Here is a 6,778-nt window from a genome sequence, read left to right as displayed (position 1 = left end):
TGGTTACAGTCAATTCAATTTCTCATATAAGAAATGTCACAATTATCTTTATAGCATGTATATCAAATCTTTAAGCATTCATAAGTCATGCATCAATATAATTCAATAATTGAGTATCAAATATAATTTTTTTTCTCATTCACAATCTCAATACAAGATCCATTACAATGGATATCACAAATTTTATTATTTCAAATATTAATATATTAGCTCTTCTAGAGCTTTTAGCTAATTTTGTACTACCAAATATTGCAATAATATTGGTTTCTTTCAGTACCAAATAAGAGAAATGCTTTATATATGTAATGATAGTATTCATTTTTATGTTGTCAACAAGAAATATATTTCCTTCATAATATTTGGGCATACGATAGGTACGTGCTTAATGATCTTTCATATTATATTGATAACATAAGTTATATCTACCATTTGAAGGGTTATTTTGAGAACTCTCACCATTTTCTTATTTATTATTATGTTTTCACTTCCCGTGGTTATTGATTATATCCTTTGAATTTTTTTATGCTTGCATTCACTTTTAGGAATGCAACAGATCTAGAAGGTAGAATTTTAAACATCACAATAAATTCTTTATTTGAAGAGAACCAATATCACGAAAGCTTATTTTGAGTCGGGAATCAATATATATATTTAATTGTCCCCAAATTCAAGCTTTTAAAATATCAAATAAGATAAGAATATTCAACTTTTTTTTCAAATATTAATTACATTAACCAATCATTTGAAAATAATGTTACAAAGGTTCTTCAATAAACCTTATGAACTCATTAATATTTAATAATCCAACTCAATAATTCAATCACACTTAAGATAAATAAAATAATATTGACAATCATACCTAAAAAAAATAGGTTAAACTCCTTACGATCTTGTTAGAGTTGTGATCCAAATTTTTATTAAAATAAAATACAAGTGGCAAGATAGGGTGATCCACGAGGGCGAAGTCTATACTCCTTCTGTTTGATATTGATTTGAATAAGGTATTTCAACTTTACTGCATTACTTCTATTGGATGTTTATTAGAATAAGGTTTTCTAAACCTATAAATAGACGCAGTCTATACTCCTTGTAATCATTCAAATTCAACAAAGTAATTTTTTTCTCCTATGCTCGTGGTTTTTTCCCCAAATGGGTTTCCACGCAAAATTCGTGTTTTCTATTTTTCTTTCTTTTCTTTGCAATATATTTCCATTATCGGCATTCTATTTTCTCAGATCTAAATTTTTCTCAATAAATCCAAGATCAAGAACCAAATTTGATCAATGCTGAGATAAAATCTTTCATCATCCTCAAAAAGATAGAAATAAATTAAATTAAATAAGTAAATCATAATTAATCATAGATAAAAAATAATATTAATATGAAATATTAAGTAAAAATTTCCTACAAATCCTCTCATATTCTATCTAAGACTTCAGAGAATAAATTTGATTAGGGTTTTATAATTTTCTTGACACAAAAAGCTTAAAAACTTTGAAGCAGTTGAGCGGTTAAAAGCATTGAGGAGACCATAGGGTGGAGGTTTGATTAATCTTCTCATTTGTTTCTTCTTTCTTTTCTTTATCATGAAATAATGGTTTTATAACCTTCTTAACACAATAATAATCATTAGGTAGTTGAGTTATTGAAGTTAATTAATGTATTCTTGGGTTGCAAGATCAAATCCTTCCGTAGGTGTTGGGCTTTTCTTTTTCTATGATGAAAATAGATTTTATGATTAAATTGAGAAAAATTTCAACAGATAAAAGTGGTCAAATGGTTTAATGAGATGAAAAGAAGTTTTGGCTATGCTGTGGGTTCAAAACTTTAGGTGTGTGTTGGAATTTTTTTTTTAAGAATCTATTGAAAGTTTAGAAGAGAGACTAAAAGAGAATAGTGAAAAATAAGAAAATCATAAAAAACTGAATTTCGTGCTGATAATGTATTAAAAAGAAGAAAATCACAATGGTAATATCCACGATGCTTTCCCAATGTAATACCCCTAGCCCACTCGAACGTCAGGTCTGAGCTATAAGATGCTACATTCGTTGCCTCAGCAACTACAATCAATTGCAACATAATTTCTATTGGTTCAACAAATTATAGCTACTGACATGATCATTTAATCATTATCTTGTAATATATTATATTATCTAGGGTTTATACGAGCTTACGAAAACTCTTTCCATAACTCGAGACCATTGAAGGACTATATTATGAAGTTTCAAAATGTTTAAGGCTGAAGTCACGAATTCGGGGTACTATGTGACGACTTCCAAAATAGTAGGTTGGTGACACAACTTGAGGACTCAAATTTAAAGCTTCCAAACTTTATCGAGTTGATGTCGCGGCCTCAAATAGGAGATGCCACAACGTTGATAGCAGGTGTTGCCACATCTATAAGGTGGTGTCATGACTTTGAAGACAACATACTACAAACTTATTTCCCCTTTTCTTCAACCTACCATTCCACATAATCTGCAAATTTTGTGACCTATAATGGCAACCATCACAAAATAAAAGTTCATCCTAATATCATAAAATCATCATATTATGCCAAATTATCCAATTCAAGCTTATAACACTTTTGAAATCAAGTGTCAAATGGAACAAAAATCATGATCAAAGTCTAGACACATCCAAGCTATTTACCAACCTTAACATACCAAGTTACCACATTTTCAAAATTAAGCACATAAGACCTAGGTAAACTTTGAAATTAAAAATTCAAATAGCATTTGCATAACCAAACTAGGCACAAACTAGCCATATATCAAGTTTAACAAGAAAACACAACCTTGAATACAATTACAATATTGGCATTCACATTAGGATGATAATTTGCATAACACAATAACCCTATATGCATGCAAAAATATTAGGAACCAGAATGAACATATTTCTACCGTCTTGATGATAGTGTGTTATTCAAACTGATCTGTTGGAAAAAAATCCAGTTCAAAAATGATTTTCTTGCACAATAAATAAATAAATAAACCAAACCCATTTGTTATATTTATAGTAATAAACTTTTCTCGAAATCGCACCTATGTTTTTGTAATAGCCCATTTTTTAGTGGTGTCAAAAATAGTGGTTTTGGGGACACAAATTCAACAAGTGAGTTTGTAAATATTATTATTTAATATTTACAAGTCAAAAATAGTATTTTAATAAATTTAGATTTGATAATTTATGTTATTTGAATAGATAATTAGGTTCAAGTGGTAAATCATTAAAGACAAGTGGTTTTATAAAATGAGGCATCGGGACCTCGTTTCTATCAACTCAGATTGTAAATATTTAATATTTTTTAAATATTTACGGAGCGTTATTAGGATTATATTAAAATTTGGTTAGGAAATTTTAATGTTTAGATAGTTAATTAATTAAAAAGGACTAAATTATAAAATATGTGAAACTTAATCACTATAGCTTTAATTGTATTAAATGGTTATGAAACCAAGAATTGAGGGTTTTATATGGTAAATATACCTATTTAGATGGTGGTGGATGGTTGGTGGGTTATAATTAGGAAAATTTAGGATGTTTTTAAGGTTAAATATTTAAATTCATAAATAAAAAAATTAAAAGAAATTTTAATAGGTTATCATCTTCAAAAAGACTATCACAACAGAAACTAGGAAGAAAACTCCAATTTTGAGTAGAAAGCATTGAGCCAAGCTGATTCTTGATGAATGATCAAGAAACAACTCAAATGGATACTGATTGCGAAAAAAACCAAAATAGGGGATTAGTCGTTGGATCACGTTAGGGTATCATTTTGGTACATGTAAGTTCGTATAAGGATTAAATTGTTAATATCTATTTATGATTAATGATTAATGATGTTATATTTTATGTAATTACAATTGAGTAAAAATTTACAATTGGCAAATTGGGTTGAATGGAAATGTTTAAATAGTTGATAGCAAATTGTGAAAAATGTGAACTTTATGGATCCATATGTTTGTAATGGTTTAATGGAAATATATTAAAGGATTCAATATGGAATATGTCCTGTTTGAAATTTATGAATACTTAGGATACAAATGATATGTCATTAAGGATTATATGGTTTCAGGTGCTGGTCCTAGATATCCTATCGATGGCTGAAGTCCTGCATTTGTTGCGGATTCTCCATAGCACGTGTGAGCTGTATCTTGTAGCTAACATCTTGACCCATAACTCGTGTGAGTAGACCCATTTCACAGCTCGTGTGAGCACTATTAGAAATGTTATGGTTACATGAAAAGGCACACTTTGTGTGAGTGTTCCCGAGTATCTAATGGTATTCTAAATGGTTCAACGAGTAAATAATGGTTAATGGAAAGGCATGTATAAAAAATTATTGTTGCTAATGATCATATGAAATGGAAAGATGGGTATGTGTAAATGAAATAAAAAAGGAAGAGAATTTATCATGTGATGAAGGATAGATGTATAGGATTCATTTCATTATATATGCTATGTTTCATAGATGTTATATTTTCAAGTTATCTACTAACTATGTGGATTGTGGTGAATAGGAAATATAATGTCTAAATTACTTAATGAGCATGATTAAAAAGGTATGTATATGAAATGAGTTATGTCATTGGGTTTATGAAATGGAAGTTGTGATATATATAAATGGCTTGAGAAGGTGATTAATTGACTATGTGTTGGATGGTTTACATAATGAAATTCATTTCATGTTATGTTCCATTTTTATGTATAGATGTGTTCTTAATTATGTCTACTAACCTTGTGAGGTGTTATGGATAGGAAGGAAAAGTATCCTTATGATCTTTTGAACTATGAATGAATGAGTAATCATTTTATATTCGGTAAGTTTAAGTTTCCTATATATGAGCGTACTAAGCACTAGTTACTTATGTAATTACTTTGTCTATTTTGTAGATCATCGGAAGCTTGAACGATTGGAATCAACGTCGGAGCACGATCACATTATTCATCGATCAATTTTGGTAACTTTTGAATATATTGAAATGGTTATAAATGGCATGTATAGGGTTGTATGTTAAATTGGTTCATTTTGGGTTGTGCCAAGTTTTGGTATGCCTTAATACCTTTTGTTAATGGTTGAGCATGGTTTTTTGATATTAGGAAAGAAATGGTTGATTGATTTGTGTATGGATGATTGAAGTGTGAACAAAATGTTCAAATGATATATGTGAGTCTATTATGTATAAGGCTTAAATGTAATAGATGTTGTGAATATGTTATATGGCCAACTTGGTATGGTTATGTCTTTTGAGTATATGTTTGGTTGGACTTGTAATGGTTAGTAAGTACGTGTCTTTTGGTCACTTTTGAATGATAAGTAAATATATGAGATGAGATATGTTTATATGTGGTTGAAAGGGCTGAAAGGTTGTGGTTGTAATGATGTATGTTTGGGTTATATGGTGATGTTGAGTTGGTATGAATTGAGGTGCCTTTGAATGACATATTGGTTAGAATTTATAGGTTGTTTGATTTGGTATATTTTGAGTGTGTTTAGAGAGTTTTATGGTCAATTGAATGTATGTGCAAATGGTGTATTTTTTTGTGCAAGGATAGGTATTGAAATGGCTTGTTTTAGGGGATAAATTTGGAGCACACGGGCTTTCACACAGCCGTGTGCCACACACGATCTCCTCACATGACTGTGTGTCATTAAAATTTTAGGTACAGGTTTCACACGGTCTGAGACACGATCTATGACATAGTTGTGTGTTTCAAAATAGTTTATTACACGATTTGGCACACGGACCATGACACGGCCATGTGGCCCTATTTTGAACACACACACGGGCTAGGTCACGACCATGTGTCCTAACTTCAAATGTTCACACCCAAACGGTCATGTGACCTTTGTTTATCAATTTTTCATGCTTTTACCAAAATTTTATGATTTGTTTCAAATTGATCCCTCGTTGTTCCCAAATTATTTTTAAGGCCCCAAAGGCTTGTTTAAGGCCTAAATGCATATTTTTCCATGATTATATTGAGTTATTAGAAATTAATTGGAAGATGAATTATTATTCTGTTTTGAAGTTAAACATTCTATTTTGTGTAGTAATGCTCCATAACCCTAATCTAGCAACAGAGACAGGTTAGGGGCGTTATAGTTTTGGGATACATGAATCTTTGTCGTTCCTAACTTTCAACTGAATGACCTTTTCCGCTATTCTCGTACCACAAAATTCTTTGAGTGTGGGCTCTAACAAGTTCGAATGAAACAAAAAATTAGTAATTATTTACTTTACTTTCAATGGGAAAGTAAAACTCTCTCTTTATAGTAACCGATAGAACTATTATTCTTAGAAAATAGAATTTATGCTTAAAAATATATTCTCACTATTTTTGGGAAGAATAACAATATATCAGAGTTGTATGTAACTTATTTTGTTTTTAGACCTATCGGTGACATCTATTTATATGGAGAGGAAGTGAAACCGTTGTTGAATTAGTAGAAGCAATTAATGTCTATTTAATAGAAAAATAATCTCCTAGTTGAACTAGGAGAGAGAGAGGAAGCAACCCTAGTTAAACAAACTAGGTTTGTCATTGCTTGTATTCAATATGAGGTGCTTTTGGATCTCTCCTATATCAGGTCTAATTATAAGTGCTTTCTAGACTTTTAATCTAGTACTTTATAATTCAATCTAACCCAATACATGTTTTCCTATTCTCCAAAATAAATATCATAAATTAATTTAAATAAATAAATTACTTTCCCAATTAAATAATTTTCTCAACCCCATTATTATTTCATTAAAATCATGACAACTTT

The sequence above is a fragment of the Gossypium hirsutum genome, chromosome D04 (genome assembly GCF_007990345.1).
Source record: "Gossypium hirsutum isolate 1008001.06 chromosome D04, Gossypium_hirsutum_v2.1, whole genome shotgun sequence".
Taxonomy (NCBI): Eukaryota; Viridiplantae; Streptophyta; class Magnoliopsida; order Malvales; family Malvaceae; genus Gossypium; species Gossypium hirsutum.
The sequence above is the reverse complement of the archived record's forward strand: the minus strand, read 5'-3'. Positions refer to the sequence as shown.